Source organism: Corvus kubaryi, unplaced genomic scaffold (assembly GCF_017639235.1).
Source record: "Corvus kubaryi isolate FWS band 111438036 unplaced genomic scaffold, C.kubaryi_AGA036_p1.0 68, whole genome shotgun sequence".
In the NCBI taxonomy this organism is placed as follows: Eukaryota; Metazoa; Chordata; class Aves; order Passeriformes; family Corvidae; genus Corvus; species Corvus kubaryi.
In genome coordinates, this window is record NW_024582056.1 from 2,251,343 (window position 1) to 2,266,249 (window position 14,907).

The window sequence follows — 14,907 nt, forward strand, 5'->3', positions numbered from 1 at the left end:
TACATCCTCTACATCTCACATTTCACTTGAACCATTTGTTTTAGATTTTAAAAGGAAAGCCTTCCAAACAAATTAACTTTGCTAAGGCTTTAACATGTCATTGGCTAGTCAGTATTATATTAATCTCTGCAATGTTAATGTTTACAAAGCAGGGGTATGGGGCCAAATCTTGATTGCCCTATTCACACAATCAGTTACACTGATTTTAATGGCACTGTTGACATTAGTAAAGCTAGCAAGACCTGGTTTCTTACAGCTTTCAGGATGCTGTTTTCCAAAAAAATTCTTGTAATTCTTCCTTGTCTATAAAAGCAGAGATTTTATAAACTGCAGTCACAATGTTTAGCTCATGCCCTTCTTTCACTGAGCCAGGCATTTTGAGAGAATTGAAAATTTCTTAATATGCACATTTTCAGTGTTAGTAGTTTACTCTCAGTATTCTAGAAAAACAGCAGGCATTTTTCTTGTCTGAGCAAGCTTACATCTCAAGAATCATATGCTTTTAATCTGATTTTACTTTTGCATGTGCCAAATTAGTAATTTCATCAACAGTTGTGTTGCCTTTTCCTGGTCTTAAAATTAATAGCCAGACAGGGCTAAGGGGAAAAGGGGTTTTTACTTTGGGGTTTAAGGATCTTCAAGGTGCACCACTTCATCCAGGTGGAATGCACTGAAATGCAAACCGAAATGCACCCACACAATAGATGGTGTATACAATTTATAGGCCTTGCAAATTAGCATATCTATCAAAGATTCCCCAGTGTGAGTCTCCAATGAACCCCCCCATCCTGAGGAATCCCCCCCGCATAGGCCTATCTTAGTTTACAGGATGTGTTCTAGGGAAGACCGTGGTTTCTCAGGATAGCGTAAGGCTTTCCATCCTCCAACTGCAAGGTCTCCAGGATTTGGTTTGGTCTCGGGGCTTAATGGAATATTGGGTCTAAGCTAAGTTATCAGACTTAAGAATTAAAAGTATGCAGGCTAAAAGCACATAATACATAAAAGCTATATAAAAGGGTATATAAAAGGTATATAAAAAAAAAGGCAAAAAATCATCATGGCATCAGTTACACAGGAGACCACTGTCAGGTATACATGCTGAAAATCACAAAGTGTTTTCCATTTGGTGACTTGCCTTGCAGGCTTGCTGTGTTCATCCGTCCTGGTGCTGTGCAGTGAAGTACATACATACACAACTTGGGATTTAACTTAATGTTCACCCTTTACTCCATAGCAGCATGCCAAACTAACTACTCTGAGAGAGCCTGAAATAGAAGAGAGCAGGAAAAAATTAGTGGGATGAAGGAAGAATTGTCTGCTTACCATGTCTGTGCATCAGAATGTGTTGTCCACTGCAGAAACCAGAGACTCAGCTCTGTCTCCTCTGTTCCTATCTTTGCCTGATATGGTGATAAAAAGAGAATATCATGACACGAACTATGTATGTGTGAAAAAATTATTTGTTATGCTTCCAGTTTCTAATGCCACAACGAAACAGCAGCTTCAGTTCTGATTTCTAAACCTCTAACCCATAAGTGTGCATCAAATGGCAACATTGATGACTCTGCTCTAAGGCAGAATTAGATCCTTCTTCTTGTGAAATGCAGTGACTAGGTACACCCATGTGTCCTATGGCAGGATTTTCAAAAAAAACAAAACTACATTTTTTTTCTTGGCTTGAGTGCTAGTTGCCTTTTGTACTTTATATGATTGCACCTGGTTTTCTCTCTGCTTAAAAGGAAATTTGGTATTTTTTAAAATAAAAGCGACATTATTTTAATTTTTTTTTTTTGGCAAGTACAACTAGAATAAAAATAACCCTGTAACAATATTAGAAGTATTATTGTGAAGAAAATGTAACAAATGCACTCAAAAAGACATTTGTGCAGTTTGTAATAAATATGAGACCAAAAGTAATTACATTAGATACACAGTGAAATATTTTAGAACAATATTTTTAGCATTTATCACCTACATTGATATTATAATACTATTACTTCTACATTGTACACAAAGAAAAGTCAGAATATGTGCTTACATTCTTCTTTAGATGCCCATATATATCGTAGAAAAATGGTTTCTCAAAACTACTTTTAAAGTTTAGAATAAAGGAGAAATGTCACAAGGAAACTTTCCCAGATGCCAGTACTCATTGCAGCAAGACTTGCTGAACTTAATTACCTTAAATTCAGTGCTGGTTTGCTGAAAGATGTGTTGTATTGGAGCACAGTTAATTAGCACAGAAAAGCTCAAGGGTCTTCACACCAATTTATATCACACGGGTAATGAAAAACACAGGGATAAAAGACTTCTTGGGTCACTGTCTACACTCCTGTGCAATCACAGACAATTAAATCATATATTCTTAACCTAAATTGCAGTGAGTACCTCCTTTCAATTTCTTGGTGAGTCACTGTTATTTTCTCTTCAGATACTATTTTCCAGGTGTATTTGCACCCTTTAAATCTTCTGTGGGGTCTCTACATTCACTGAGTAACTTCAGTCATGGCCGGTTTATATACATTTTCTTTTAAGTCAGTGCTGCCCTTTAAGCTTCAAAAGCTCTTTTCTTTCTAGTGCTTTTCCCTCAGTGCAGAGAAATAAATCATATCCACTCTCAGTTTTTGGTTTTCTATGATAAACAAGCAAGGTTCTTTTAAATCTGTCCCAAGAGATGGGCTTTCCATTCTCTTCTTATTTTAGTGGACAGTTTCTTCATCAATTCTAGTCTGAAATTGTTATCTCTTGAAGGGAGGTGGGCAGAATTTTGAACAAACTTCCAGAGATCTGATCAGTGCTTTGTATAATAGATTCAAAACTCACCTTTCTCTGTAGAAACACCTCTCCAAAATACATAAGAACTGTATTCACCATTACGATGTCATATCACAAGGATAACTGGAAAACATTCAAAAATTGACTACCAAGCATTGCAGTTTCCTCTATCCTTCATTTCAGCCCTGTAAAGTGCTATGGTATAACAGATGTTCTTCTCATTAGTCCCTAAATGGATGACTGTACTTTGAATGATTACATTTTTCCCATTTTTATTACTTCATTTCTCAAAGTTCTATACCTCATTGCAATATTCCAGGCAATGGTTTTCAGGTTGTGCCATGTGCAAATTTTGTTAGCATAAATCTACCTTATTTTTAGTCTGAGAGTACTATCCCTGGCTTCTGTGAGGTTTTAGTATTTTAATTCTCTACTATATACATGTTTTCATGTGCTATTTCTCTCTTTGCAGAATAATTTACTCTGTTTCAACTTAAGCACATTAATTGCACTTTAATTTTTCCACGTAAGTATTTTTACCTATTGCTCTTCTTTTTTGTTCCTCTGTTCATCATAACTTACACAACTGAAGAAAACGTTTAATTTAGTTTTGAGTAATAAAACGGTTTCCTTGACTGCATTTTCACTGCAAGGTGGCCTTTTTCTCCTTCTCCTGAGTTTACTGTAATTTTATAAATAACCTTTTCATATTTCTTTAACTTTCCTTGGAGAAGGTAACCAAACATAACTGCATTATCTCTGACTTTAAAAACTAACAGATGAGATCAGCAGCTTGATGAGGGTCACTATATGCATCTATTTATGCTATAACAGTTCTGAAAACTCAATTAACCCTTGAGCTCACAGCAGTGCAGATCCTTCAAGAAGGAAACTCTGCAACCCCACTAAAACAAGGACAGAAAGGGTCTGCAACACAAGGAACTGGTGATCAAAATGGTAATTATCTAGGTAAACATGCTATCATAATTTCATGGCCTGTTGTGATGATAAGCTGTAAACAGGTCCCCTTTGAAGCCAAAAGCATCAGAAGATGGAACTCCTAATTGAGATTTGCCAAGGGTTTTGCAGGTTTTTTCATGCCAAGCAAAGAAACTAGAGCTGTCTCTCTCCTTTAAAAGGTTTGCTTAAGATCACCTGGGACCACTTATTTTTTGAAAATTGTTGGTGTTAGCAGCAGGAAATGAAGGCGAAAAACTGCAGTGAGCAGAAGTACATGCACGTGCAGCCAGGCACTGCGCTCATGCCAAGGTTCAAGGAGCCAGCCAGGATCAGACTACAATGCAGCCTCACTCAAACACAGGAGTTTTGATCAAAACACGTACACAACAGTGCAAATCACACAACTCAGCAAGGATCACAGTGCTGTACACCAGTATCTGACTGTGACAGACATCACTTATATGGGCTTCAATTTGTCTGGAACTGAAAGATTAGGTTTGGGAAACTTTGAAGCTTCCCTTGACTTAAAGAGATCTATCCCGTTTATTAGGCAATAGGAATGCATTTTACAATTTCTGGAAAATGCGCATGCATTTGCACATGTCCTTCCTAATATGTTTTCCACCTCAGCTGATAGTTTGCTTCTTTACAGATGAGACCATTGCTCCATGTGTGAGTCTAGCATATTTTTTCCAGAGATTAGTTTCTACCTTCTTCAAAAGCTATGGAACATAACCAGGTTCTCTGGACCTGTCAATAATGAAGGTTTATTCAGGAATATGGACTGTCTAACACAGGGAATTTGCTTTACTAACAGTGAGATCCCTACTGCAGCTCAGGGTTAAAACTCATCTACCATGTTGAGAACTGAGTTTTCCACTCAATTTATATCAAAGTGTATATGGTATTGATCTTGCCCAAATGGTTTATCCTGCCTCTGTATTCTGGAAATTAATACTGTTTCTTTCCTCCTGCCCCCAAATTAAGCCTTCAAAATAACCTCTCCTTCCATTCCACTTTCTCCTTCCCTAACACTTTTGGGGGCATCAAGAGGAAAGGCTGCAATTTATAACTGGCATTCAGCCAGAGTGCTTTGGCAAGCAGCCCTGCTAGAGAGCTACACAGTCCAGAGATGTTTCAGCATGGGCTAGATTCCAGTGTGATGGTGACTCAGAACCAGTGAGCATGTGTTCATGCTCTTCAGCCTCATGATAGGTAGGATGAGGCATGGGAGACAGGAGAAAGGGCTTTAGTGAGAAATCCTGCTGTCATGGGTAGTCCTCCTTTGGAGATTAAACAAATTTCCATCAGGTAGAGTGGATTCCAGCGTGACTCTGCACTGCCTCTTTCCACATCTTCTAGAGGACACCTGCCAGGCCACTGACTGCAGCATGGCTTCAGTAGTCACAGAAATCACAGTCTGGCAAACCCTCACAGCACCCTTCAGATACCCTCCTAGCTTGGCCTTGGTCCCTGGCCCCATTACTTTTTTTATTTTTGTGAAGAACACTGCCATATCCTGCACATCACCCAGATATCAAAAGACACCAGTTCCCATTTTACATGCTGTTTCTTTCATATTCTTTATTTCAAGCACTGATTTGTTCTCCATGTATCAGTAGTAATTTTTACTCATCTTGGCAATGACTATTTCAGCTTGAAAATGTGGTCTTGAAAAGAGCAGTGTGATACTCTGATTTAAGGGACCTGTCAGCAACATTAGCATTACTAGTTTACATGAGTAATATGAACATCATCTTCTTTAAAGAACTATATCTCTACTGTTTTCCACTGGAAAGTCTACACATTAAAGGAAAAGAATGTGTCAGAACAAATAGAGAACCTTTTTGGAGATTTATTGCATGTGTTAGTGGAATATCTCAATTCAATAAATAGACATTAACATTGATTTGTTATATCCAGCATGTTAGAAATTGGAATGAGGATTAAAAATATAAATAAGACAACAAATAATTTAATTATTGGAATTTTTACAGCTACTTTCTTCACTTCCTGAAGTCTTGTGTCACTTTCCTTTACCAGAAGCAATATATATAGGTTGCACATATTCAGTATCAATTGTGTTATTCAAATGAAACTGACCCAAAGGCTAAAAAGAGGAACATCACCTTTTCTCCTGATCAGGGAGAGAAAGTGGGCAATTTAGCTTGTTATTAAATGCCAGTATTTGGGGTTTTTGGCTTTTTTTCTTAGTACAAAAATCTTGTAACATATAAAACCACTCAAATATAGGCTGAAATACCTACTCCGCTGAAGCAATCATACCATAGCTATTGTTTCCACATCTTCTCTCTCTATTATTGCCATTCTTTTTGGCTCACACTGTTGTCTGTCTTTCTCTGGTTTCTTCATTAATTCTCTCCTTCCCCTGCTTATCTTTGAGGCTAGAGCCTGGAGGCAGAGGAGAAATTGGTCAGACTGGGAATACCATGACCTTGTACTTGCAGCTCATTGTGCCAAAGGCGTTGAGCTCTTTGTAGAGACTTCATTCACTTGCATACCATTTCTTTTGTTACTCATCTATTGTTCCAGTACCCCATTTTCAAGCTGTGCAAGAACAAATCCTCTGCTTGGCCCTTCCTTACTATCCCACCTCTTTGTCGATTTACTCCTTCCACTGTGACGAGCTTTAGAAGACTGATATACACCCAAAAGCCTGTTCTGATGAATACTGATTTAACATTCCCTTTTTTTTCCAGAAAAGTCTAATTACATCCATGTTCTCTGTTTTCTGAGAAAGGTGCATGCAAAGCTTTGCAATATATAACACATGACAGGTTAATAAGGCAGCTCTTAAATTCTTGAAAATAGCATATAAAAAAAACCCCATAGAAAACAAACTGAATGAATGCTTTCAATATTCAGGAAGACTTCTCAGTTCAGCACTAAACTTTATCTATTTTTTACAGGTGATCACAGTCTTTTCTTTGGAGTTCCACAGCACAGAAGCAATGACTGTGGGTGAGACAACAGTTAATATACTGCACAGCTTGTGACTTAGGTCATTTCAAAATGAAGGCAAAATTAGAGAGGCAGTTCTTTTGACATCTGTAGCACTGAAATCATCCAAAGAAGACAGCATATTCTCTTTTTTTATTTCTCCTATTCAAACAACCTCTAAACTTCTGCAAATATAGCAGAAGCAAGGCTTTCTTATAAAGATAAAACCAGTTTCCCTCCTGAGCTTATATCCAGCAGCTTTTATTTTTTTTTTTTTCGAATTTACTGGAAGAACCAGCATATGATTGAAATGGGAGGAATGGGTGAAAACTGCAATACCTTTTCCTATGAATATAAGAGTTATCAGATGGAGACTGTACTCACATCAGTCTTTTGCAGTGAGAAGAAATAAGCAGAAGCTTTCTTCTGTGCACAAAATTCAGGATGAAAAGAGGTACTTTGTTACACCATCACTCTTCTTCCCATATACTCCATATCTTTAAGAGGGTTTGCAGCAGATGTCTACACTGCTTGAAAAACAAGGGTCATTTTTAGTGTAATTTAGAGATACTTGGACTTTTTTCTTTTAATCTTTTACAAACAGGAGTTAGATCAGTAATTTTTAAAAAGCAAAAATATAGGAATAATTCAGTTTAAGCGTATTCTGGGACAATGCACTGAGAAAACCTTGGTCCCCACCCTGCCCTGCCCATTCCTCCTAAACTCCATGGAAGTCAACTCTCAGATTAGGTGTCATTTAATTATAGTAAACTGATTCTCATATCACAGTCTTTCAAACTCAATACTTTCTTGTTTTGTAGCAAAGTCTTTTACATGGTAAAATTACATTAAATTTCATAACAAAATCCTCACTTCTGTTTCTGACAACTTTCTTAGAGAAATGGAAACAGCTGGCTTTCTTTATGGTTTTGGCTTCTTTCCTTTACCTGTTATTTCATTCCGGCATTGTGCAACTCTGTGCCAAGGAAGAAATCTATTCTGTACATTCCCAAATGCTGTTCCCTTCAGCTTTCTTGTGCACTCAGAATGTGGAGTACAGCCCACGATAATATCATGGATTTGCAGCTCTGTGTAGTTTCCTCTTCTTTAAGGTGTGACTGACCCATGCTAGGACTTCATGTAGGAGTGCCATGCTAATCCAGGCATTCAAACAACTAGAGACAGTGTTGTTTACATCTATGGTCTTTCAGAGAGATTTCAATCCACAGAACAGCATACTTTTTCATGCCAATTTGAACTTATTTCTCAGTTAAGAATTCTCACTTAAGGGATAAAATTCAACATCAATTGCATTTTCTCAAATAAATTACCAAATATGTAACAAAAAACCCAAATAAAATACTATAGCCTTTTGTAACCCACACACTTTTTTTTCTTGACAAATGATTTACCACACTCTTCCCTATCTCCCAGGAAAAGTTAGGATTTTCTAGCCAGCTAAATGCATAAAATGTTCACAGTTTCACATTTATGGATGACTTGACTTTGTATATCAATTATATCCCAGCCAATGACAAATGACCTGGTTTAGACCTCAAAATTTTATCCTCAAAACAAGTCATAATGCATTATGTATTTTGTATAATAACCACTGAAAAAAGTCTCATGAATGTTCCTTACTTCAATAAGAAATCTTTTAGATTTTTTTTCTGGATCCTTCCTAAATTTTTCAGAGGAGCTGGAAACAATATATACAGCTATTACCATCTGGACACCTTATACATAATCCATCAACACATGATTTTAGAAGGGCTGTTTCTAAGTAATTACATTGTTTCTGCCAATGGGAAAAAGAAACAAGAAAAAAATCATTTTTAAACAACATAAAGACGGTACCAGAGAATAATTTATCATCAGAGTAAATCACCATAAAATATCGAAAGAAATTTCATTTAACAGTGACTTGAATATAAGGGAATCAAGGTTCAGTCTCAATATTTTCCAGTGTCTTTTGTACAAACCTCAGAGATGATCTGGCTATTTTGACCTTCCCCTTTCACTTCAGTATTGTGAGAATGAACACCTCAAGGATTCTGAGGTACTCAGATACCATACAGAGAATGAAATGTAAGAGCATCGAGAAAGTATTCTTTAAAGGACAAAAAATAAGAACAGCAAATCACTACAATGCAATTATTCCTCAGTAATGCAAATTTTTTCTCAACCCAGAATTATTTGAGCAAGGAATTTCAAAAGCAGAAGGGGTATCTGAGAAATAAATGTAAACTGGGCAACGAAACAGACTGCTTTTGAAAACCTGCTCCTTGTCCTGCAGTTTGGACACAGTGTCTGAGTGCAGATGTTTCTGGACTCAAACTGTCATTCTTGAGTAGTGTCAGTGGGCTAAAAAGTCAGTGAAACCTCCTGTTAAAAGGCGGATTTTCCATACCTTTCTCCACCTTTACTCTGCAAATTAAGCATTATTTCTCACTAAAAACTATCTGCCATCCACATATTTATGATTACTATTAGGACTGGCTTACTTCTGTACTATTCATATATGAAATCCATATATAGCATATAGCATTGATATCCAAACTCCAGATATTAGATTGCATAATAAAAATGTTCTTATTATATAAATATAAAAGTACAAATAACTTTCTTACCAATTGTTTAAAAACAACTTCAGTGTTAGAATTCTAGTATCAGTTTGGAGCAGATGTCACCATCTGGCTGCCTTCACAAGTATCTCTGTGAGACCATTTAAGTCTCCTGACTGGCTTCTACACAAAAAGTAATTAGACTGAAGCACAAGGGATAGGATACAACTGTGTTAAAATTAAGGTGTTTTCCTTCATTAAACTGAGAAAAGATGATAAAAAAGGATGAACAAATGAGCAGACAATTTCAATTTGAGGAAAGCTTAGTTTTCTTCCTCTTCTTCACTAAATAGCAAAAAGTATTGGAGATTTTTTTTCCTTTGGCAAGTATCTATATTTTTCCCTTCTTTTTTAATTATTTTTTTTTAATGCAGTATTAACAACTTTCATTCAATCCTTTAATTCTTTCTCTATTATATTTTCAGTTGACGTTATACCCCTTTCTATTTATTTATTTATTTATTTGGTAGCATTTCCTAGGATATAGGTCATCATATTTTCCATTTTCTTGATTATTTGGAGTGTGCTGCTACGTGATAAGTATCGTAAAATGGCAAAATATTAGGGCAAAGTAATCTAAGGATTAAGCTGACTCAAAAAACCCTAAATCTAGAAGCAAAATTAAAAAATAACAGCTACTATTTTGAGTGTGCTTGTCTTGAAGAGCCAAAGGTCTCTTCAATTTTTCAATGAAGAAGGAAAAGTGCAATTTGTGAAAGAAACTAATGAAAAGCTATGGGCATAGATAACACCACTATAACCGCGTATTCCATGTAAAGGTTCTCCACTGGATTTTATAGCCTATATCTATAAGAGTACAGTACGTAGGTACAGACAAAATTGCATACAGACATACCTAGAGAGACACTCAGATACACACAAAAATGTTTATTTTCTTTAATATGTGTTTTGGTTTTTTAATAAGAAGGTCTGAGTCACCTTACTGCTCCTTAAAATCCATTAGAGTAAGTAAGTATCACCAACTGTCTTGGTTCATTTCTTTCTCAGTAATATGTTTCATTATTTACCTAACCTTCCTCTAGAAAACAAGCTATGAATTTTCACAGTATCTTGCTCAAGGGTCTGGTAGTTTAAATTATGCAAGATGGATTTTTTGACTCGTGCATTCCACAGAACAGGTCTATCACCTGTGATGGTGTTTCTGTGTTTCTTTACTTATTTATGTATTTTCTGATTGGTACTCAGATAAAATCTTCTCAATTTTTTCTTCACTTTAGTAGAAATGGAGGTGTAATGCATTTCTAACTTCTTGTCTTTTGTTTTTAATTCTTGGAAGCATTCAACTCAGTTCTATAAAATTGCAGTGTTTTGCAGTTAATAATGTTAAACTGAAACTAGAAAAGACATTAATCATAAACTTCTGTAACTTTCTTCAAAGATAGGATCAATAAAGTTTTTTATTCTGATGAATACTGAATGCTTGGAAAAAAGATTTTGTGAAGGTCCCCAAACCAAATGCTTTTTTGCCTTTCACCTTCATTCCAAGCTTGGAGCAGTTTGTGCAAGTCACCTATACCATGCTGGTTACACTAATAAAGAAGCAGAAGGTAACAGTATTTTCTGGCATCCACTACAAATCTCTCTCAGGCTATCCAATCTGACAAGCATACTCCTTAAGTTAATACTGCAGTACACAAGGATGTCAGTTATGAAATTTTTATCTTTTTCTGTTAAATATCTTATCACAATTTGTTGGCAAATCATACTATGTTTTTAAGTCAATGTCAAATCTTCTCCACACAGCAGACAATTCACCTCTCATTATCTATCAAATACTATTAGTCAGTGAGAATTGATTCAGTTACAAATTACCAATATTTGGTAATGCTAGGAAAACATTTCTTTCCCGTATCCAAATAGATACAAATGTAGGGATATATATTAATTAAATTTCCAATGCTGAAAGGTGCATCCAACAATGTATATCACATCAATTCCATTACCAAGTGTGGAAAACTGCAGTACAGCTGATGCATAATTGTATATGTGCAGATTTACAGGACCAATGACTCACAGATACTGTAAAATAAATACTTTTCAGTATGTGTTCATCATGTGTGAATGTGACATATTTGAACACATTGGAGCCATATTTTTTCCTGGCTTCTTGTTGCAGTAGCTCTAATTTTGAGTAAGAACGCTGGAGAAGAAAATAGACTGCTTTTTAAAATTCTATTTTAACTTAACCCAGTTAAGCAGCGTTTCATAATATTCTATTGATGTTCAGGACTTTGATCACTGATCTGAGCACAATCAACAGTCACAAAGTCAAAGCCAGAAGACAGGGATAGTAGAAAGAAATAGTTAACAGAATTGTTGCAGAAACATTAGTAAATAAATAGTTTAGGACAGAATATTAATGAAGTTTAGATGGTTGTGTCAAAAGAATTGTACACCACCGGAGAAACACAGCCAATGTGCTGAAGGCAGTGTAAACACTAATTCACAGCAAACAAGAAGATGATAAACTTATCACAGTCACTTGCACTGCTAATAACCATATGCCAATGATTATCATGCTTTTCTGGTCCAGATTTGATTACAGTTAACTGGCAAATAGTTATTGAATTAGAATTAAAAGTACAGGTGGAAAACAAGGCTGAAGATTCTGTTACTAGGAAAACAAAGAAAGCCTACATTTTTTAGCTATAAGGACAATAGAAGAAACAATAATTTTAAAAAGTATTGCCAACTCCTTTTTTTGTTTGTTTTTAAGACATTTAATAATGACTGTTAATAGAACAGAGCTGATGCCACTAGTATGACAAAAATAAGGAGAATCTGCCAGTTAAGTTTATAGCTAGAGATGAACCAGCACATTTAACATGAGATAATGGTGCTGGCAACACATAAACCATGCAAACTGTCTCTGGGACATTGTCCTGCTGTGGTATAAGATGTCTACAGTGCTAACCATTATATCTGAATTTCGGTAGTGCCAGTCACATTTTTCATTTTTAACACTTCCAAGAAACTATGCAGTTTTGCCCTATTCATCTGTGATCAAAATATGATATTATTAAGACTTAAACCCAAAGAATTACAAAATTTAATATTATGTTATAATTACTCTGGGTTACATTAATTTTCAAACATCTAGACTTAGAATATCTTGCTCAGTTTGGGTTATTATATTTTAATCAACAGAGTATGCTTTTGAAATAAGAGACTTCTGTCAGTGATAATAGTGTTATTTTCAGCTTCTTGAAACACAAACAGTATTACTGATTTATTTCAATCATTTCCCATAATCCTCAAAGCAGTGGAAGTAGATGAACTCATTATTTTTGTGATCACAATCAATACTAGGAGTAAATCTATCCCCCTCTGAAAGAAACAAGGTTTCTCTTGTTTGGAGATGAAGACATTTTAAAATTGGATCAATTTTTTCTTACTGCCTCAATTTGTTCCTATTATTCTTCTTTCTAATATCAGCTACTGAAACTAGTCTCAAAAAAGACATCTTCCACATTAATTTACAACAGTAAAAACAGCCAAGCAATATATATTAAACAGTATGGTCAGAATGAACTACATACTCTGTTGTGCTATGAGAGACACAATGGCAAAAAGTGGTATTAGTTGTCCATAAGTTGTAATTTCAACATATGTTTATTATCCATTTGTTTTTTTCTTTGACAAGAAAGCAGTTTTGTCTGGTTGGTAACTGTAAACTGTCCATATAATTTATTAGCTAAATGATTTTGTCTGTATGTTAATCTCACAAACATAATAAAACCTACTATATTTTATAAATGCACATTCAGAAGAATAAATTTATTTATTTTTTCTACACTTTTCATTTGCTTGTTCTTAGTTTTTTTCCTTACAAATCTAACTGCTTGTGTTCTATACTGGTTACCCCAGCATTCCCTGAGCCCACTGAATTCTTAACGTGGAAGTAGAGTTGAAAGTGAATTATGAGGTTCCAAGAGCCACTAACTAAACACATTTTACTTGTTAATTTATGCTTAAACAATTCGCATACCAAAAATATGAATGGGAAAATTTTATTCTGACCATATTGAATGATCCCAGTCCTTTATTAACCTGATAAATTTTATGTAGTCACTAGAGCTAGCACTTTTACTTTAAGAGACAATCCAGAAGTTTAGTACAATTATATATATTTTATACATATGATTTTAAACTATATTGGTGCATATGTCTTACTCAGGGTAACTAATACTTTCAGAACACAGGGTTTTTAGGAAAAAAACAGCCCAATTTTGAATTACAGACAATATTCTCCCTTTATCTTCTTCATTTTGAACAGCTACCAAACCTTGCATATGACACATAAGGTTGAAAAAACCCAAAAATTTTTAGTTCCCAACCTGTGAAATCCAAACTACTTGAAGGTGAGTATCACCAAAATAGAAATAATTTTTTTTGTTAACACATAACAATAACCCTCCATCATTTTTTGCCATGTGTACACTTCTTGCAATTCTAACTACATTGGAACTTTTTTCAGGAGATGAATATGGTCTTAGTTTAATAGTAAACATCTTTAATCAATATAATTATATGTGCAATAGTTCCAGCTATAATTAATGCTTGCTGAACATTCTACAATATGTAATACAAGACAGCACTTAAGTCAACATACGAGGGCATTCAGCAACACACTCATAGGCAAACATCCACAAAGTTCTCTACTAATCTGTATTTAAGATTCCACTTCTTATTCAGGGTTAAATAAATTCTGAACTGGGAAGATGATATTCAAATCTTTTTTATCAGGCCCACAGCTGACACGCATGTATTTGAAATAAACTTGTACTTCGTCAGCATCTCTTACAAAACTTAATGGCTTCATTGGGTCCACTACTGAACCAGGATATGTTCATCATATAAGGCAGCCAGGCTGACCTTGCAGTAAAGCTACTTTATGGAACAAAACTGAAGTAAAATCTGGAAACACTTTATGATAAAGAAGGACTGGAATTCAAAAAGAAAAAAGCTAACACATCCCATCAGTACCTTGGCATTTTAGCACAGATATTGTGAGTAAATCCATCCCAAGTGACTGACAACTGCCCTCCTGAAAGTTTAATCTGGCATGCAAAATATATATTCCCAACCCATCAAACGGCATTCTCAATGAACTGCCAATCTTTTGATGATTTTCCTATTCCTTTCTTTTTGTTATGTTTCTGAGCTGCTTGATACACTTTTGTATTAAGGGCAAAAAAGAGTAAGACTAATATAATGTTTAGTCCCAGGCAAGAGAACATTTACATTATCCAAAGCCTGTTGAAGATGTCAGCAGAAATGGTCCCATTCCTTTCAACACATGCTGAATCCATCTTTCTTGAAAATTCCTCTATTTTTCATTTATGGTAGGTACTAAGAGGAAATAATTACCAGATCAAACCAGAAGGAATGATACATTATCTTCCTGTCATGAAGGGAGTAAAAAACCATCAGTTACTTCACCACAGTTCTCTGGCTACTGCAGAATGCCAGAGAGCACACAGCAATACACGAAGATCAAATTTCTGCTCTTACACCAGACTATCTAAAGCACTTCATGATTTACTTGTCTTATGGTTGTTATTAT

General features: G+C 35.3%; 1 long non-coding RNA gene across 1 annotated transcript; it reads right to left on the reverse strand.

The window, feature by feature from the left end:
• Positions 1 to 1,141: 1,141 nt before the first annotated feature.
• On the reverse strand, positions 1,142 to 14,687 carry LOC121674534. Its single transcript, XR_006019668.1, has 4 exons — positions 14,586 to 14,687; positions 7,081 to 7,223; positions 6,022 to 6,147; positions 1,142 to 1,265 (listed from the first exon to the last, which is right to left on the reverse strand). It is a non-coding gene; the product is annotated as an uncharacterized LOC121674534 (long non-coding RNA).
• Positions 14,688 to 14,907: the final 220 nt, after the last annotated feature.